Source organism: Gracilinanus agilis, chromosome 3, assembly GCF_016433145.1.
Source record: "Gracilinanus agilis isolate LMUSP501 chromosome 3, AgileGrace, whole genome shotgun sequence".
In the NCBI taxonomy this organism is placed as follows: domain Eukaryota; kingdom Metazoa; phylum Chordata; class Mammalia; order Didelphimorphia; family Didelphidae; genus Gracilinanus; species Gracilinanus agilis.
Window position 1 is genome coordinate 633748097 of NC_058132.1, and position 22244 is coordinate 633770340.

General features: G+C 34.9%; 1 protein-coding gene across 1 annotated transcript in view; it reads right to left on the reverse strand.

Annotated features, from left to right (window-relative positions):
* The window catches only part of PLSCR4 (phospholipid scramblase 4), a 58443-nt gene that overhangs the window by 34578 nt on the left and 1621 nt on the right, over positions 1-22244 (reverse strand). The gene's annotated exons all lie outside the window — the stretch shown is intronic.

Below are 22244 nucleotides of genomic sequence, written 5' to 3' on the forward strand. Positions count from 1 at the left end.
TTCCAAATGCAATCAAATCTGTTTTCTTCTTCCTAATTAATTCTCTACACATCTAACTGTGGACCTTCAGTGACTATCCAAGAGATACGTTATGAGAGAACAGCTCAAATTGATTTATATAATTACATCATTCAGAGCTGGAAGGAGCATGTTCGATCATTTCATTTTACAGAAAAGGAAAATGAAGAGGTGATAGGAATTCTCCAAAGTCACACAATCAGTAGGAAAGGGAATTGGGGTTCAAGTACATGTCTCCTAACTCTAAATCAAGACTTTTTTGAACAACACTATGCTTCATCTTACTTTGTCTCAGTTCATTTAACAAGACAGATAAGTTTTGATTTGCGATTTTTAGTATTGACTACCCGGGATTATACTACCTTAATGCATTCTCTATTTACAACTATTTTCTAATCTAACTGGAGCCTAGGATGTCTTCCAAAAATGTGGTGTGATGGAAAGGGTTGAAGGGGAGCACAGCTGTTAAGACTTACTTGCAAAGCTTTATACCTCATTTTTCAAATCAATCAATCAAGCACTTAGTAAATGCCTACTATGTGCAAGGTTCTAGTACAAGTCAGCTCAATGACCTTTTTTGTAGTCATTCGCCTCCTACCAGTTGAAGAATGAAGAAGAAAAAGAGTAGAAGACATTGTTTAAAGTCACTTCACACCTCTGGACCTCAGTTTCCTCATATGCAAAATGAGGGATTTGGGATTATATGATTTCTAATGCCCTTTGCATCTCTAAAGTTAAGACCCATGAAGAAGAAAGCACATTGATATCTCCCACTACTATCATTTCCATCTTTTATCTCTTCATCATTGATTCAGCATTTATACCATTCCCTATATAAGATCTCTATATCCCTCAATGGAAGATGTTGTTAGTGGTGGTGTCTGTCCTTTGTTTTTGAAAAAGTTCAATGACATCATGGGGTGGTGGACTTGTGCATGAATTAGATTTAAGTGAGGCAGAGTTGCACAAAGTCCAGTCTCACTCTTTCTTCCAGATTCTTCAAAGTCCAGTAATAAGAAAGTCAAGATAACTGAGGATGGTCCAGGATGCAGTAGGTAAAAGCTGAGTAAGCCCATGTGAATGGACTATATTCATTATTGAAATTTCTGCCTGGTCTAGAGGAAAACATCAGTTTTCTTCATTTGCATGGTTCTCATGGAGAAGTGGTTGGGAAATCCCAGACTAGTAAAGAAATGTCAAGGAAAAGTTCACTTGAATTCAAACAGTGGCATAATACTCAAATTGTTTTGTGTTATGTAACATTTCAGTTAATCACATCCTGTAAACAGAAGAAGGGGCTAAGAGACTAGGGAAGTAGAGAGGAAAGCAAAAAAGTAGCTTAGAGACTAAAGTCATTTAATTAGTGATTTTTGTTACGCATTAATTTTTCATTCCAGGCTGTGGAATAAGATTTTAACCCTAAATTCTTTTTTGGCATAAAAGAGAACTATAAAATTGTCACCACTTAGTTATAATCGATATCTGTATCTTGCTTTTCAAGAAGTATTAGATAGAGGGTTGATTTTGGAGGCAAGAAATTTTCTTTCTGAACATATATTGTTTAAATAGAGATTAAGAAGTTATAACACTCTAGGAAACTCTAAGAAATACTCTAAGACTATTAAACAGTATAAATTACAGATTTAATGTGATCTGAATTGGCAAAACTTGTTTCTTCCCCATGAGAATAAAATCACAGGTGTGGGGAATGGGATTTAGTAGAAAACCTCTATCCAATTCACTGAAGAAAACAAGATAATTTTACTGGTGATTTTTATCACTGCTTTGGCTACTTACAGAATAACTTTGAGGGATCTCAATGACCCAACCTACAGATTTTGATTCAACAGATTAGAATAATACCTCTAAATTTAACTGAGAATTAATTAGCATAAAGCAATCCCCATCCCGCCCTTTAGCCAAAATCAGAGTAGCATGCCAAAGAAGAAAGGACACTAAATACAAGTCAGGAAGACAGTTTCAAATCTTGTCTCAAATACTAATTTGCTTTGTAATGCTAGAAAAACAGCCAACTATTTGGCTCAGTGGATAAAGTACCATAGCTGGAGTCAGGAAGATCTGAGTTCAAATATTGCTCTTGACATTTACTAGCTATGTTCCCCTGGGCAAGTCACTTATCCCTGTTTCCTCAGTTTCCTCATCTGTCAGATAAGAAGAAAACAGAAAATCACTGCAGTATCTTTGCCAAGAAAGCCCCAAATAGCATCACAAAGAGTTGGACATGACTGAAAAACAATTGAAGAACACCAAAATTCTGAATAAATCACTTAATTTCTCTAGGTCTCAGTTTCCCTAGCTGCAAAATGAAGGCATTAACCTAGATGATCTCTAAGGTTCCTTCAAGTCCTAAATCAGATATTCTTAAACTTCTAAGTGAGTGTGTCAGAGAGAGAGAGAGAAATGGATTCCTGATGATCTAGTGAAACCTATGGACCTCTCCTAAAATGAGTTGCCTATATTCATAATCAAAGGAAATATAAAATGTCAGTGGAAAAAAGACATTTTTCCTGTTCAAGTTCATGGACTTATTAAAATCTATACATAGCCCTTAGGGGTCACTGGAACCCAACTTAAGATTTGCCACTAAATCTAAAATTCCCTTCTAGTTCTGTTTATAAAAGGTGCCATAGTCATTCTCAATATATATCATTACATAGTAGAGAGTGGTAGAAAGAGCATTGCCTAGATAAAAGCCTTCTTGTGTATTGTATTGTATTGTATTGTATTGTATCGTATCGTATCCTTCCCTATTGTATCATATCATATTGTAGTTGTGTGGAGGCTGGCCCAACCATCTAAACAGGAAAATCAAATAACTGAAGAATGTCTACTGCCCATAGTGTGACATGCAGCCTATTGAGTTAATCCATTAATATATCTATCTATAACAGGTACTACAATTTGATGACAATGAAATATCCCTAAGAGTAATGATCGTTTCATTCATTGCATTTGTATCCCCAGGGCTTATCATAGAACTTGGACCATAACAGGCACTTAGTGAATATTTATTGTCTGATTAATTAATTGATGAGAAGCTAGAGTCTAGAATTAAAAAGTAAGTGAGTTATAGGCTTTAGTAAATCACACAACATTTTTTGATATCTCTGCAGGATTCCTTAACATAAAAGCTAGGTTCCAATACCAGTGTTCTGGTGATATGTGATGTCCATGAATCATAATGAAACAGGAAGAGATCAGGCTGGGAAATTGTGTAGGGCTTTCCAGGATTCCAAAATACAAAATTTCAACATTATTCTCTGAATGTTGTTATATACCTGAGAATGTGATAACTTCACTATTTCAGAAGAACTAAAATTGTGGATGATTCCAAAGGCAATAGGAAGGGATATGACATAGATGAAGTAGGATTACTAAAAATGTCTTATGTGCAGGAAGTAGCATAAAGGAGCAATACTTGTAAGGATAATAATAACAGCTAACATTGAAAAAAATCACATTCACATTTGCAAGGCATTTCTGCTGTGGTTTCTCATCTGGTCCTTACAACAACCCTCACCTATATTTTTTACTTTGCCTTTTGGTTTTAAAGAAATTGAAATATTTTTCTTTTATTATTTCTTGTAATATATTGAGGCCCTCTATTTTAGTTTGTTTTTTGTTTGGTCGTGGCTTATAGTTGAAGAAACTAAGGTCAAGATAAATTACTCATGGGTAATACAGCTAGGAAGTATCTGAAAGAAGAAATTAGGTCTTCTTGAATCCAAATCCAGAAGCCTTTTTAAACCAAACTGTCTCACAAATAAGCAAGTTGCCTACATATTGAGTAACTGGCCTGGATTCAAATACAATTTGACCCTAAATCCAGATTCCATTCCAATGTACCTTCCTAGTGGATTTCCATTTAGTATATACATCTTCAAGTAAATGATCACTTAATGGAATGGAAACTCCCTGAGGGCACAATTTTTTCTTTTCTACTTGTATCCCCAGAGCTAAGCTAAGTGTCTTTCACATAATGAACACTAAAAATTCTTATCTAATTGAATTGAATTGATGTAATGAAAGTAATCTGGAACAGTTAGGAATTGAGCTACCATGACCTCTGAGTTTTGTTCCAACTCAAAGGATCTTTGCTCTTGAGTTTTCTGTTACGTGAAAAGAAGTGTTATATAAATGAATTTCTTGTTCTTCAGTTGCTTTGAAATCCAAGACATGCAATTAAATAATTCATACAACAAAACTCTTGAGGGTAAAAAATGCAACACTACTTTAAAAATGAAAGAAAAAATGACAAAAAATTCTTTCAAACTGGATTCTTTACTGCCATTTTAACTTTAAAGGTCAAATATCTGAAGTAAACTTCCTTGTAATTGATACTAGTGTATAACCAAAGAGAGAAATATATGTGCTGCTTAAAGTAAGAACTTAAAATTCTTCTATGAATATTATTTGAACTTATAATTTTTATGGAAATTAGCCTTTTTAAAAAAAGTTGGAAATATTACCTTGAAAAGCCAGGAAAAATTTAAAGAGGTTTATTTAAATTCAATAAAAATTTTTTAAGCACATAGACCACAGCTTCTTAACCTTTTATTGTGTGATGGAGCCCTTTAAAAGTATAATGAAGCCTCTGGACTATTATCAGAATAATGATTTTAAATACATAAAATAAAATATGTAAGATTACAGAGGAAAAACTATAATGTATACATAATGAAACAGCATAAGATCAAGGGCTTCCATGCCCAATACACCCCAGAACGCCTATCATCTTAGACGCTATATGGCAGTGGATAGAATGCCCAAAGTCATACTCCTCATACTCTCTCCCAAAGTCTTTGAAGTCCAGTGGCAAGATATTTAGTTATGGTCTGGCACATGATAGGCACTTAGTAAATGCTTGTTCTCTTTCTCCTCTCTCTCTTCTCTCTGTCTCTGTCTCTTTCTTTCTCTGTTTCTGTTTCTGTCTCTGTCTCTCTCATCTACTTGTGTCTAATAATGGGCTTTTAAGAAGCAGATCAATGTGGATTTGAGCTAATGTGTTAGGAATGCAGTCCCACAAAGAACTCCTTGAGCCTGTAGTAATAGCGGCTCTCTGGGGATCCAACACAAGACTGTTAGTCGTAAGTATAATGCATAGAGAAAGCCACAATATGATTATAAAACCCTTAAAGTATCCGCTAGCCCTAAAATTATGATCAATGATCCAGTGGAAATAAAGCCCAAGTCCAGATAAAATATTATCTCCTTTGAATTGTGAAAAAAAGTTCTTTAATGCTTCTTATGGAACTTATTCTATATTGTATAACAGTTCTTTATGAAGGCATTTCATTTTTCCTAATAGATTATAAGCCCCATGAAGGTAGAGCAACATCTATTGTGTCTTTATAGCCTGTATTTATGCCATACATAAGTAAAATTGATTCTGCACTTGCTTATTATGTATCAGGTATTATGTTATGCATCAGGTTACAAAGACAAAAACAACCCTCAATTTCCTGTCCTTAGTTAATCAATAAAAATTTATTGAACATCTACTGTATGTCAGGCATCGTGCTAAACATTGGGGCTTATATTCAATGGGGCAAGGATAAACATCTACACATAGTGAAATAAATATAGACTGTACAGAAAATAATACAAATTAAATTTCAATAGCTGATAAATATTAACTACTGGAGAGACTTGGGAAAGACTTGTATTGGAGTTGGCAACTCCATACTTTACAAAATGATAGGAATTTTAAGAGGCATTGAGAGTCAGAACTCATAAAGCTGAGTCAAATTAAAAAAAAAAAAAAACAAATGAAGACCTTCAGGGAAGAGACTTTCTTAGGCTCATTTTCTAAAGGAAAAGCACCCAACAATCTACCCATACACCACTAGCAAAATGGCCTGAAGGGTTTAAATGTATTTTTAAAAATTCATTGTGAATCAGTAATAATGAGATGGTTGCCAGAAAACCTAATGGGATCTGGATCAGATCAGATGTTCAGAATAAGAAAAAAGTGGATAGCTTTAGCTCTGTATTCAATTTTGGATCCCCCATTGCAGAAAGGACTTTGACTAGTGGGAGTATTTCCAGAAGGTGTAATCGTAAGGGAACTCAAAATTACACCAAATAATAACTGATTGAAGAAGAAGCCATGTATGTTTATCCTGGGAGAAAACTTGCAAATCAATAATCAATATACACCCACTATGTGCTAGACACTGACAATTCCAAAACAAAATTGAGAGAGAGACAGAGACAGAGAGAGAATATGGGTGTGTATTTACATATATATACACACATACTCTAGGAATAGAAAATAGAGACAAAGACAAAGTGATGGGTACTAATTTCTGGGGGACTCAAGAAAGAACTTCATTCTGTCTTCTTATGAGTGTCTTTTGATAACTGGTTTTGATTTGTTCTATTTGGCCCCAAAGGGCAGATCTGGGAGCAGCAGTTTGAAATTTTAGGGAGTCAGATTTCATCTTTATATAAGGAAGAACTTCCTAATAATGAGATCTACTGCAATGAAATATAATAGTAGATATTTCTATCATTGAATGACCATTTGTCAATGACTGTATAGAGGAATTTCTTTGCAGGTGTAAATTGGATTACATGATCTTTGAGGTTCCCTCCAGTTCTGAGATGGGGATGACCTTTTAACTGAAATATTTTGAAGTTCATCATCCAGTTTAATAATTTTTAATTATACTAATCTGCTCTTCTAAATACTCACTAGCAGGAGTGAAGGGAGAGGCAATACAATAGAATGTATAATATTTGAATCAGTTCACTTTGTTACTTAATTAGAAAAATTTAGCATCAGTGTAAGAGGTTAGGTAGAGCATGCTAATTCTACTGGCCCTAAGAAAAAGTAACTTGCATTAATATTCTCCATATTATTGTTACAAAGCTCTTTGTAATGTTTTTTAATTCTCAAAATAACTTTATAAAATAGCCTAAGTACTGGGTAACCAGGTGGCACTGTGCCAGGTCTGGAATCAGGAAGAGTGGAGTTTAAATCTGGCTTCAGACACTAACTGTATGACTCTGGACAAGTCATTCGTCTCAGTTTTCTAATCTGAAAAATGAGCTGGAGAAAGGAAATGGCAATCTCTCCAGTATGTTTGCCAAGAAAATGCCAATTATGGTTTTCTTGTGATCAAAAAATGAATCCGGCAGGAGTGAACAACAACAATAACAAAAGTCTAAGTATTATATTTCTCATTTAATACATGAGAAAAAAGAGATTCAAAAAGATGAAGTCTCTTACAGAGTAGTCAATAAATGGTAAAGACAAGCTGGATTTGTCCACTATGCCCTTTGTCTTTATATGTGATGATATTTTGATGATAATGATATCCTTGTGCTAATTCATGTAAAGGCTATCACTCTAGTAGTTATTCAAAAGTAGAATAATTTATCACATATTCTATATTAAAGAGCTTAAGATGATTTTTATTTTTACTTCCCATTTGAAACTACTCTAAGTGTATGGTCTATTTCTTATTTGTCTATGATGACAGAGGCAGATAAACCAACTATTGACTGTATATTTGAAAATCACTTCAAGCAAAAAGATAAATATAAAAGTCATTGTACCTCTTTAATGTATAAACATGTGAAAAGAATATGTGCAAAATTTTCTCACTTTAGATATAAGCAAATTAGAACAAGGAGTGTATTACCTATCAAATGTATGGATAACAGAAGAATTTATTAATAAAGAAGAGATTACATTAAATTAGAAAGTTTTTATTTAAATAAAACTAATTTAGTAATGTAGTCAAGATTAGATGAAAAGCAGAAAATTGGGGAAATTTTGTAGACGTTTCTGAAGTAGAGGTCTTGTATCATATAAGCCATTTCCTAATAGATACATGGTCAAAAGATATGAATAATTTTTGAATGAAGAAATCAAAGCCACATGTAGTCATATGAAAAAATGTTCTCAATCCTTATGAATAGAGAAATACAAATGAAAATAATCTGAGATATCATCTCATACTAACCAGATTGTCTAAAATGATAAAAGGGCAAAATGAAAAATGTTGGAGGGAGTATGAAAAAATCTGGTACTGTTGGTAGAATTTTGAATTGATCCAAACATTTTTGAGAGTAATCTGAAATTATACTAGAGTCATGATTCTGTATGTACTCTTATTCCCAGCATTACCCCATTGGGTCTGTTTTCCAAGGTGATCAGGGAAAAAATAAAAGAAACTATATATTCTAAAATATTTATAGCAGCCCACTTTATGGTGACAAAGAACTAAAAACTGAAGGGATATGCACCAATTGGGGAATAGCTAAACATGGCATGTCAAATAATTGCTATGGATTACTATTGCATCAAAAGAAATGATGAGCAGGTTAATTTAAAAAAACAGAAAGATCTACATGAAATTATGAAACATGAAAAGAGTAGAATCAAGAGAACATTACATACAGCCACAGAATTAATGCTTGAAATATAACTTATGAATGTCCATCTCAGGCGAAAGAACTGATAAATAGAAATATGAAAGACACAGTTTATGCATACATACTTTATTGTTGTTTGCTTTTCATGATTTTGATTGACAAGATTTCTCCTGTATTGGGAGAGCAAGGAAGGAGATACCTGGGAATTTTAATGTAATCAACAAACAATTTTTTAAAAGGGAGAAAAATATTCATGTTTTCTTTAATTAAGAACATTTAGAGAGTTGGCAATCCTGGGCAGGAATTGTTCATTTGAATTCTATTTACACTAGGTCATTTTTCATGTCCTCAGCCATGTCATCAAAATGTTCTGCCCAAAATGAGGATATTAAATAAACAACATCTTTAATCTTCTGAATTAAATTAAATTACGCTAGCCCAGAGCTTAGGTACAAAGATGTCATTGGGTGTGTCAGTTTAATTATAGAACTACAAGTCTCCAAAGTAGAGCTGAGATCTTCTATTTCATCTCTTGGCTTCCAGTCAAAATTCACTAGCCCAAATAGTTTTGCAAAGATTATTTACCCTCGGGACAAACACAGTGGTTCAAAATTTTGGGGTATGACAAAACAGAAAATAGGTTTCTTTTGAGGAAAATAATTAAATCTCTCAGAGAATGACCATTTAATAGTGGTTATACAAATAACAGAAAAAGTTGCATTCATGACCCCAATTATCAGGGTAATTTTAGCACAAGCCCTGGAAATACTACAAAATAGGTGAAGTTTATATTTAGTGCTGTCCAAGCACCCGGTACCTTGCCACATGGCAAGGATTTGTAGTTTTTTTATTGTTCTTTTGGTTGCCTCTAATTTTAGAAGCTATATGGCAGGGGATAGAATGCCAGGTATGGAGCCAGGAAGAGACATCTTCCTGAGTTCAAATCTGACCTCAGACTACTTGTTAGCTGTGAGACCCTGGGAAATTAACTTAACCCTTTTTGGCTTAGTTTCCTTATCCATTAAATGAGTTTGAGAAGGAATTAGCAAACTGCTCCAGGGTCTTTGCCCATTTGGGGTCACAGAGAGTCAAGACACCCTGGAAACAACCAAACAACAATAAGAGCACCTAATTCAAATATTTGGCTGTCCACTTACATCCCATCAGACTAATAAAATCTATCATACCTTCAGTGGTTTTGAAAGTTACTAAAAATGAAAAAAGCAACTCACACTAAGGTAAGAATGACAACCTAATTGGTGTGTTAAATTTCTTTAAAATCCTCATTTTTAGAGGAAGATCCAAAAAAGTGAATGGCAATTTTCTGAAATATTTTTGGGCAAGAAAGGGAACACCTTATTGAAGTCAAGTTTATGAATGTATTTACTCTTCAGAAAAATATGAAGTCACAATCTAGACAGGTTAGCATCTTTGGCTAGTATCTGGCACTAGAGAGGCAAATTTTCTATATTTCAGGGTAGCTAAGCGGCTCAGTGGATACAGTGCCAGGTCTAGAGTTGGGAGAACCTGGTTCAAATCTGGTCTCAGACATTTTTAACTGTGGTACCCTAGGCAAGTTACTTAACCCAAATTGCCTCGCCCTTTCTGCTTTTCTGCCATGGAACTGATACTTGTGTTGATTCTAATATGGAAGATAAAAGTTTGTTTTTTTTTAAGAACTTCTGTGTTTAATTCCCCTGTGGACTATTTTGCTTTTATTTCTTCCCTCCCATAGAAATGTTCTTGCCTATGGATAAACTTTATACCAGACAGGCACTGATTTGGCTTGGACTTTAATTTTCTTTAAAACTCACTTGAATATCCAACTAAGGCAGGATGCTCTAAAATGTGACCATTGAAATAAGCCTTGAGTAATTTGTTCGTAAGAAATATAAGACTTTCCTTTTTATTTTTTTTATCATTTTTTCCAGGTTCAAGTAACTTGGCTCTCAAAATAATTGCCTTTACTTATACTTTTTAATTTTTTAGATCTTTTCCTTCCATCTTAGGATAAATACCATGTATTCGTTTCTAAGGCAGAAGAGAAGTAAAGTCTAGGTCACAGGGGTTAAGTGACTTGTCCAGGGTCACATAGCTAGGAAGGGTCTGAAGCCAGTTTTGAACCCAGGACCTTCCTCTCTAGCACTGGCTCTTAATCCAATGAGCCGTCTAGCTGACTCCTTATACTTACTTTTCTTTTTCCTTTTCCCCTTTATTTATTTATTTTTAACATTCATTTTTAAAAAATTACAAGTTTAAAAACCTCTTCCTTTCTCCTCCCCTCCCACCCAATTAAGAAGGCAAATAATGTGATACCATTTATGCCTATGAAGCCATGCAAGACATTTTTTGATATAAGCTATGTTGCAAAAGAAAGAAAACAAACAAAACAACAGAAATTAAGTTACCAACAATATGCTTCAACCTGCACTTGGAGTTAATCAGTTCTCTCTCTGGAAGTGGACAGCATTGTTTATCATCAGCCCTTTGGAACTAGTTGTTTTGGACTACTGTATTAATGAGTGTAGCTACCTAGACACACTTTTCTTAAAAGCATCAACAAATAGAGCAAACTGTGGTTCTCTTCTCTTTTTTATATTAGATTTTCAGTTGTTTAATCTGATCACTGTTGCCACGTGACTGCAAGATACAGATCACAATAGTCTTTTAAGATCTGAAAAAGAGAGGGCAATGGCAAGGACCAAGGGAAAGGATATGTAGGCTGTTATATATAGCCAATGAGAAATTTTAAGAAGAACAGCATAAGAAAACATGCTATCAGAGAAATGACAGGAACAGAAAATTGGCTAGAGGGCAAGGAAAAAAAGATGGGGTGTGAGAGTGCCCCACTGCTATCTACATAATGTCAGGAGAAAGCAAGAAATATCTTTCAGCATGTCAACTGGACACTCCATAGTGAATTTGTAGGAGGAATTGAGTGAGATTTGCATAGGATGAGCAGGCATGGATGAGCAGTTACCTTCACTGTTGGAGGGAACAGTCTTATCAAGGGAATCCAAAATCCATTTTCATGTATGAGCATAAGAAAATAACCTAGAGAGAAATGCAGTCATCTTCCTTTTTATAAGACAATATGCTAAGGAAGTAGCTGTAAATAGCTCTTCTTTCTTTCTAAGGACAATCATCTTGAACAACTAGTACACTGATTTCATTTTGGAACATGCACTTCCATTGCAACTGTAAAATAAGATACCTTAAAGCATCCAAAGGGAAATTTATCTTTCTTTAACTCGCAATGGAAAATTAAGAGACCCTGGATCTGATTCTACATCTGCAATTACCATTCCAAGTCATCTCTTTAGGCTTTAATTTTGCCATATGTCCATAGCAGGGGATTGTTTAAAGATAGTCAGATCAACCCAGATATCATAACGAAATAATCCTTTAAGATTACTCAGTGGCCTAAAAGCTGAATTTTCAGTTTGGAAGGCTGTAAAGCAAAAACTCTGACTTTGTTGTTGACTCATTTCAGTCATGTCCAATTTTCTGTGATCCTATTTTGGAGTTTCTTGGCAAAGAGACTGGTGTAGTTGGGCTTCCTCTCTAAACTAGCCTCTACACAGTTGCCCAAGAAATATTACCAAAGGCACAGATCTGACTATGTATTTCCATTGTTCAAAAACCTTCAGTGGAACCTAATTAACTGCCTCTAGGACAAAACAGAAACATGTCTTTTTTGTTTCCAAAGTCTGCCATAATCTGTTTCCAGCACACTTTTCCCAAGCTTATTGCATATCTAGCCCCGCCTCAGTTCATCCAAACTACCCTACTTGCTAATCTTCATACATAATATTCTATCTTCAGTTTCCATACCATTGCACCAACTTGATACCCACCCTTTAAAATACTTCCCTCCTGTCCTTTGTGTTTTAAAATATCCTGTTCTCTCAAACTTGAACTCCATTGCCATCTCATATCCAAAAGTATTCCTTGGTGTCTTTATATATTAGCAAATTTGTTCTCATTTTGTTTCAAAGTGCCTGCTTTGTACTCATGCTTCATCAATATGCTCTGCCTGTTTGAAAGGAAAGTGGAGAGCTGAGTCCCATCCAAAACCTCCATTTAAGGTGAGGGCACAGGTCAAGCTGTCTTAGCATTTTCCACTGGAACACACGCCTATTGATTTCTCTAATCTGCCCGTGTCCTACATAAGTTCGATGCTTTTTTTCCCTATACCCTTTCCAGGTTCCTTTTGTATGTGTTTCCTCATTCGATTATAATTTCCCAATTTTCTATCCCCAACACAGCATAGAGCCTGGCAAATAGTGCCTGGCAAAATTTAATAGATGCTTATCAACTCTTTCTAAATATCTCCTCTTATTTGCTGCTGCTAATTTGTCTAGGCTGACAAATGCTTGCTAGAATTGTATCTAGGAAAGTGATAAATGTTGGAGAGAATGTGGGAAAATTGGAAAACTGATGCATTGTTGGTGGAGTCGTGAACTGATCTAACCATTCTGGAGGGCAATTTGGAATTATGCATACCCTTTGATCAGGTAATACCACTACGGGACTGTATCCTCAAGAAATCATAAAAAAGAGGAAAACACCTACTTGCCAAAAATATTTATAACAGCTCTTTTTTAGTAGCAAAGAATTGGAAATTGAGGGGATGTCCATCAATTGGGGAATGGCTGAACAAACTGTGAAATATTTCAGTGATAGAATACTATAGAAATAATAAACAGGATAATTGCAGAAAAAGCTTTAGTAGAGCAAAATAAGCAAAACTGGGAGAACATTGTACACAGCAACAGCAATATTGTATGATCAACTGTGAAAAGGCTTAGCTACTCTCAGCAATACAATGATACTGGACAATTCTGAAGGGCTTATGACAAAGAATGCCATCCATCTCCAAAAGATGCAAATTTTACTTACAATTTTGTTTTGGGATTTTGATTTTATCTGAGTATTCTCTTATAATAATGGCCAATGTAGAAATATGTTTTGCATCATAATATATGTATAACCCAGATCAAACTGCTCACCATCTCCCAGAGCAGTGGTGGATGGAGCGAGGGAGACAATTTGGATCTTATAATTGTGGAAAACATATGTTGAAAATTGTTATTACATGTAATTGGGAAAACAAAATATCTTTGAATAAAAAAATAAATTTGCATCTAAAATGAAGCTAAAATCAAGCTTGCTAAAATGATTGTTTTGAAAACAGAATCTTATTCCAATATGATTGGGCACAATGAGAGCATAACAGGAATTTTACATTTATTTGCCTATATGAAATTTCATCTGTGAGAAACAGCAAAAATGTAGAAAACTGGGGCAGCTAGGTGACTCAATGGATAGAGAGTCAGGTCTGGAGTCTAGAGGTCCTGAGTTCAAATTTGACCTCAGATGCTTCCTAAAGGTGTAAATTCCAGGCAAATCACTTAATCCCAATTGCCTAACCTTTATAGCTCTTATTCCTTGGAACTGATACTTAGTCTTGATTTAAAGACAGATGGTATGAGTTTAAAAAAAAAGAATTTACAGCTAAACTGAACTATATAGGAATACATCACATACACACACACACACACACACACACACACACACACACACACCTCAATTCTGCCAATGAATGCCTCTTTTCAAGGTAAAGTACCATATTTATTGTGTATCTTCTCATTTAGTAATCCACATTTATAACTTTTAAATCACTCTTCCCCCACTTCCTGCCACTCCTCATGATCCAGAGTTGGGCTTGCAGAGGCTCATTTCCCCCTTTCATCAGTACTGATTTTTCTAGCCTGGATCCTGGTAAAGGTTGGGCAGCAGCCCAAAGACTCAGACACTATCATAATATATATACTGTATGTAGTATTTATATATTTCTTAACTATTCAAGACAAGTAAATATATATAGATAGATATTATCTATATTATATGCATATTCCTTGTGAATAGACATTCTAAGGAGAATTCAGTTTATTCTTGGAAAACTTAATTTGTTTTGGAGGGTTTGAATGGCCTAAAGGAAGTTATTATTCTCTCAGATTAGAAGCACAATGGCTATTGGATCAGAAGGGAAGAGTAGAGCAAAATGGATGTGTGTCAGAGGAGTAAACTAGTGGTGAGACCAGGTTGAACAGCAGTTATTGTACAGGAGAGGAGTTCCAGTCATTGGTCTCTATTTCTCCTGCCTTCTCAGAGCACCAAGGTGCCTCTGGATAAAAATCCCATTGTATTTCACTGTTTAATTGCTTACTTCCATGCATTTACTATATCATGCTATTAATGAATGATATAACCATCAATATATATTTTTGTCTGAGTCTACAAGTTTGTGATTTGAGAGTGAGAGAGGAAAAATTAGCTCACTAGGGAAAAGTTTCCTGTTATACTCTGGGGGATGACTAAGAAAACGTTTTTCCATTTTTGACACGATTAGATAATAACTGCTAGCTTCCCTTCATACTTACATAGAGAACATTTGTGAGACAAGCTAGTAGCTGATAGAGAAATGGAGAGTTTGTGGCTTTGTCTGTATACACTAATAGCCTGATAGGACACATCCATACAACATTTATTAAATTTGCAAATGACACAAATTCAGGAAGGATTGCTACCTAACACAATAAAGGGGAATCTGGATTAAAAAATATTTTGCCAGCCTAAAATGATGGACTAAATGAAACAAAATAAAACTTAATACAGTTAAATATCAAGTTTGGTACTTGTAATTTTTAAAAATCAACTTTTCAAATAGTGGGTGAGAAAAAGCCAGAAATTTTGCATGAAAATGACCTGTTGATTTTAGTTTATATTCATTATACACAACTAGATTAATACAATATAAACACAGTTATATTATATTATTATAATTAAACGGCATGAATTTGCAAGCAAAAGAGCTTATGTTCTCCTAATGCTTAATTAAGAGAAGAAGGAGGTAGGTAATGGATCTCCTTTATCTTGTTCTGGTCAGAACAGATACATTTTGGATACCACATTTTCAGGAAAGGCATAGCTAAGCTACTTCTGTCTAGGAAACAGTAACTAGGAACTTGAGAGGACAAGGAAAACATCCCATCTGTCAGCCAGTTGAAGGAGTATAGAATGTTTAGCCTAGAGAAGAGATTCGAGGTAGTATAGAGTGAGGGGGAAAGCAAGTCATTACCTGTGTGTAGGTATTTGAAGTACTATTAAGTAGAAAAGAGAACAGATATTTTTAACTATGTTTTAGTAGGAAGTAGAACAATGGGTGAAAATCATTGAGGCAGATTTAGAATTGACATGAGTAAAATCTCTGAAATATTTCAAGCAATCTAAAAGCATAATAAGTGAAGGTTGTGGAGTCACCTTCAATGGAAGTCTTTGTACAAAGTTGAAACTTACTTGTTAGGGAGAATATCAATGGGATTCTGTTTTAGCTCTACATTGGAAAATAATGGCATCTGGGTTTTCTACCAACTCTTGAGGGTTTACAGTGGGGGAAGGGAGAGAAGCAAGCTAGTAAAATCAGTTTTGGACAAGCTGAACTTGGTATACAATTATAGAATGATAGATACAATGGGTTTATATAGGTAGAAATGACACAGAAATCAAAAGCTCATAAGAAATATTAGGGCTGGTGGTAATGACTGGGGAGTCATATGCATCAAAGTAGAATTTGACATGAATGAGATCCTATAAGGAAAGAATATAGTAAAAAATATGAGAAGATGCCCAAGGGGAGACATTGCCCTATACCTACATCTACAATATGAAGTTTTTAACAGTGTCAGGAGTCTACAAAGGACACTGAGGAGTGCTTAGAGAAGTAAGAAAATCACAAGAATGTGGGTATGTTTGCACCGCTGAGGGGAAAGAGTACCTAGTAGTTATGTCAGAAGCTACAGAGATCTTAAGGAGTATGAGGATTAACAAACACTATTAAATGTGGTGATTAAGAGTTTGTTGGAGACTTTTGAGAAAGGACTCTCAGGAGAATCGTGGTGGAATAAGCCAGATTGCAAGAAGCTGAGGAAGTTATGGCAAAGGGAGAAAGTGGAAGTACCAAGTATAAACAACACTTTCAAGAAGTTTAGAAATAAAACTGAGAAAAGAGATGATATAGGTCAGAATTAGAGGGTAAAGGAATACTTTCTTAGGACTGGGGTGATAAGAGGAAGCAAAAGAAAAGAATGAGGGACAGAAGTGGAGAGAGAGGGAGGAAGAGAGTCAGATAGAGTAACAGAGACAGAGGGGGGGGGAGAGAGAGAGAGAGAGAGAGAGAGAGAGAGAGAGAGAGAGAGAGAGACATGATTCTAGAGTAAGCCCCACAAAATAGGGAAGGGAATGGGATCAGTGTTTTAGGTAGAGATTAGATTTGGTGAGGAACAGAAATACTTCTGAGATCAGATGGGAAGAGGAAATTGAAAATAGTGATGCTGAGAAATTTCAAATAATGGATGAGGGAGAGGATCTCATTTTCTCTGTACCTATCACGACTCAGTCTCAGACAGTGTTGGAATAGGGGAATATTATACCAAAAGAGCTTCATAAAGGCTGGGCATCAAAATTCTGGATTATGGCCAAGAGTTGGCTCTGTTACTCTAGAAATGATATGAGTCCAGAAGAAAATCTAAAATTGGGAACTCACTCCAAAGGAAAGGAACAGATGAGAAATAACTATCATTTGCCAAGATCTAAGCAGAATTCAAGAACTAGATATCTATACTTTCGCTGTCTCTTTCCTACATGTTTACAAATAAACCGACTTTCAAACAGGTAAAAAGTTGTTTCAGATGATGAAAGCCAATCCCTGGATGATTAGGGTATGGGCCAGAAAACCTAGTCATTGTTAAGTTGAGGGTAATGCTTGCTACTTAGTCCCTGGAGAGCCAAGGTCAGAAAAGGACCAGCAGAAAGAGTGACTCAATAATGAAATATGAATATAGATCTCCTTATAAGGTCTCTCTTAAACATTGGTCACAAGTGGGGTTAACCTGCATCTACAGAAAAAAGGTAACTTGTTTAAGTCAGCAGACATGGAGGCATGGGGCCACAAAGATTATTATAATACCCAAGCATCTCAACATTACCAAAAAATAAAATACATTAAGGTCCCAAGCTGTCAAAGATAAAAAAAATCAAGTATTTCTCATTTCACTGTCTTTTTTTCCATAAGGAAAGACCATGGTCTTATCCATTTTTAACCTGGATAGAAGGGCCAAGTAATTATATAAAATGTGAAATTTAGTAGAGGTAAGAAGAGGTAATGTAAAAAGATGAAAAATGAGGAACAGTGAGGGGTTTTATCTTGTAAATCTGATCTATGACACTGTTGCTGGACTCTGAGTTGGATAAGGGGCAAAAAAGGCATAAACTATAATGGTGGGGTGACTCCTATATATGCCACCTGTTTAGTAAAGTATACCAAGAATTTGCTCTGGAGTTAGAAGAATTGTGTTCACATCTTATATCTGATACTTAATACCTTTTTCACCTTGGGAATGCCTGATAGACACCCCCATTTCCCAAGGAACCAAGAACAATTTTTTCCAATAATCATGAAGGCAGCAGAAGCAGGCTTTGTAGATCCCTTTGAGGTTGGACATAAAGAAATCAGGATCATACACTGCATCTCAAGCCATAGTTAACTTGATTTTTTTTCTTGCCACTAGATTTTAATGACTCTGGAAATAAGGCTGATGACTTGTGCAATTCTACCTCACTTAAGTCCATTTTATATTTGTGTCAAAAGACATCACCCAGTGACATAATTTTGGTCCTCTATAAGTATGAAAGACAACTATTAAAGCTTGAGCACAGGGCAGCCAGGTGGCGAAGTGGATAGGTTGCTAAGAATATTCATCTTCTTGAGTTTAAATCTGGCCTCAGATACTTGCTTGTTGTGTGATCCTGGGTAAATCATGTAATCCTGTTTGCCTCGGTTTACTCATCTATAAAATGAGCTAGAGAATGAAATACTCAAACACTTCCATATCTGTCAAGAAAACCCAAAGGCAGTGATGAAGAGGCAGACATGACTGAAATATGACTGAACTAAGACTAAACAATAATAACCTTGTGTAAATCCCCTAACCTTTCTGGATAAGAGTTTCTTCAACTACAAAATGAGAAAACTGGACTAGATATTATCTATGGTCACAATCTATCTCCAGAGCTGTGATGTTATATATAAAATTTGATACTATCTTTCCACAGAGTTAATGAATTATACAGTTATATTTCCCCATATATTAAGTGAGGATGACTTAGACCAGCGGTTCCCAAACTTTTTTGACCTACTGTCCCCCTTTCCAGAAAAATATTACTTGGCCCCCTGGAAATTAATTTTTTAAAAATTTTAGTAGCAATTAATAGGAAAGATAAATGCACCTGTGGCCATCACCGCCTCCCTTGATTGCTGCAGCACCCACTAGGGGGCGGTAGTGCCCACTTTGGGAATCACTGACTTAGACTGAGCTAACTGATCTTTTTGGGGGGCATAGGGGTTGGTAAACAATGGCACAAAACTGCAAGATGGCTGATCATTTAGGATCTTAGTCTGAAGTTGAACCAGAGAAATGCTAAGGCCTCATTTCTATCACTGCCTAACAAAATTAGTTCAGCAACTCTCCTATAGCAAGGAGAATAACATGCAAATATGAAAGAAATTCTTTCCAGTTAAAACACAATTAGCCTGGCTTAGAGACTTTATGTTTTTTGTGGGGGATGTATTTAGACAACAGGCTTTCTTAACCTTTCTTTGTGTTATCATAAAAAAAAATAACCTTCTGAAGTCTGGTGAAACCTATGGATTCCTCAGAATGATGTTCATAAATGCCTAAAGTAAAAATATATATTAAATTAAAGGGAATTAAAAGAAAAACAATTATATTGAAATACTATAATATAAATTGGGGAAAAAACTTTAGAGATGCCAGATGAAGAACCTGTGAGTTAAGATTCTCAGAAGTGTTTACCATCTTCAGTTGTACACACAAACCAAAAAAAAAAAAAAAAAAAAAAAGCCATGAACTTAAAAGGCAAGAAGGGCAATTGAAATCAGATCAGAGACAATCCTTTAATTTAGCATAGATTAGAATATACAGTTAAGACACAATGACAATTTTCCTTTCAGTGAAGAAACAAAGCTTTCTCTGGATCACAAATGAGAAGAGAAGAATTATGTCCTAATGCTGTTTGTGCAATATTAGAAAAAAAGGGTTACTAGGAGGCAAAGGCAATGTCTGGAAGATTTCCAGACTATAGCAAGTGTGACTCTGTGATTAGTTCCCTCTATTAAGCATTGTATGACATGAGATGGGTTTGGTCATATAATACACTCTGCCAAGGACAGTTAGTTATCATATTCAAGTCATCTGGAAGAACAGTCAAGAAAAATAGGGAAATTGATAAAAAAAATTGTGAAGGAATGTGGCCCACCAGTACCAGATTTAAACTGTATAATAAAGCAGTAATATTATAAAGCAGTAAACATCAAAATAGCCTGGTACTGGCTAAGAAAGAGAATGTTAGATCAATAGACTAGATTAGATATACAATATACAGGGGCAAATGACTTTTAGCAACCTAAGAGTTTGATAAACCCAAAGACCTCTATCTTGGGAAAAGAACTCACTAACAAAAACTGCAGGGAAAACTGGAAAACAATATGACAGAAACCAGGTATAGACCAATATTTCACACCCTATACCAAGATAAGGTCAAAGCGAGTATATGATTTAGATATTAAGAGTAATAACCTAAGTAAATTAGTAGAATATGGAATATTTACACAGCAATTCTATGGAGAAGGGTAAAATATATGACCAAATAAGAGATAGAAAGCATTGCAAGATATAAAATGAATAATTTTGATCATATTAAATTTAATTTTATACAAACAAAACCAACATAACCAAGATTAGAAGGAAAACAGAAAGATTTTATTGCAAAATTTCTCTGACAACATCTACTTTCTCAAATTTATAAATAATTAAGTCAAATTTATAAGAATACAAGTCATTCTCTACTTGACAAATGGTCAAAGTATATGAAAAAGCAGTTTTCAGAAGAAAAATCAAAGCTATTAATAATCATAAAAAATATTCTAAATCAGTGATGGGCACATTTAAAGAGGGGGCCAAAGGAAAGGAAATGCTTATCTGTCCTGTCTGTGTCTAAGGCAACTCTTTCGAAGTTTCATTGTATTGTGTCCTACTCATTGTATTCGTCAGATTAGGAATAATGTCATGCAGCAGGATAGAACATTTCAGGCCCTCCCCCATCTGGCCCGCAGGCCATAGTTTGCCCATCACTGTTCTAAATCAACTCTTAATTAGAGAAATGCAAATTAAAACAACTCTGTGGTACCACCTCATACATATCAGATTGGCCAACATGACAGTAAAGAAAAGTGATAATTGTTGGAGAGGATGTGGCAAAATTGGGACACACTAAAACATTATTGGTGGAGTTGTGTACTAACCTGACAATATCTAGTCTCTTTTTCTATTTTCTTCCATGATGTGACAACTTAATGTAGTTCAGGTGTATCAAATTTCTATTTAAACAGCATTCTAGAGGACAATTTGGAACTATGCCCAAAGGGCTACAAAAGAATGCACACTCTTTGATCTTGTAATACCATTTTGGTCTGCAGACCAAAGAGATCATAAAAAAGGCGAAAGGATGTACTTGTACAAAAATATTTATAGCAGCTCTTTTTGTGGTGGCAAAGAACTGGAAATTGAGGAGCTGTCCATCATTTGAGGAATGGCTGAACAAACTGTGGTATATGATCATAATAGAATCCTACTTTACTATAAGAAATGATGAGCAGGATGATTTCAGAAAAATCTGGAAAGACCTACATGCACTGATTCAAAGTGAAATAAGCAGAACCAAGAAAACATTGTACATAGTAACAACAATATTGTATGATGATCAACTGCAAAAGTTTAACTTTTCTCAGCAATATAATGATCCAGGATAATTCTGAAGGGCTTATGACAAAGAATACTATTCAGAGAAAAGAACTGTTGCAGGCAGATGCTGAATAAAGCATACTATTTTTCATATTAGTTTATTTGTGTTTTTATCTTGGAGTTCAGGTTTTATATGAGTATTCTCTTAAAACAATAAACAATACAGTAGTATATTTTGTATAATAATAACATGTGTAAACCAGATTAAACTGCTTGAGAAAGGAGACAGAGACATGATTTGGATCTTGTAATTTTGGAAAACATTCTTTGAAAATTTATATTACATGTAATTGGGAAAGTAAAATATCTTTTAAAATTGGATATTTTTGTAGTTTTGCCACTTCTCATATCTCATTAGTGGACTATCAAACAGCATGGCAATAAACTCTGATAAAGTTAGTCAGCTGATAGGTATTTATTAATCACTTAATATGTTCCAGGAGAAAGTCTGATGGCTCTTATAAAACTTGAAAAAAAAAGTCAAAGAGGAACAAGGCAAGGAAGTCAGAATGAGGGGAGATAAAAGGCAGGAAATGAAGCAACAAGTTTAGTACAGGGTTCAGATTTCATTGTCATGTCCACTATCAGCCACTGACTTTGACTTCTTAAAACCATCACAGCAAGCAATGTATACCCCTTTCAGAATTATCCAACTAGAGAACCAAATATGGTCCTATTAGAGGTCCTTTCAATCTGTACATGCCATTTTTTCCTGAGAATTGAAGTACCCAGTCCAAAATTTAAAAATGTGGATTCATATAAATTAACAGAATGAAGACAAATCTAAACTTTGTGATTATTGTTTTTGTAATTTTATTTTACAACAGCAATGCAAGCATGATGAAATAATGGCATAATGCTTTTTATCTATAGAAA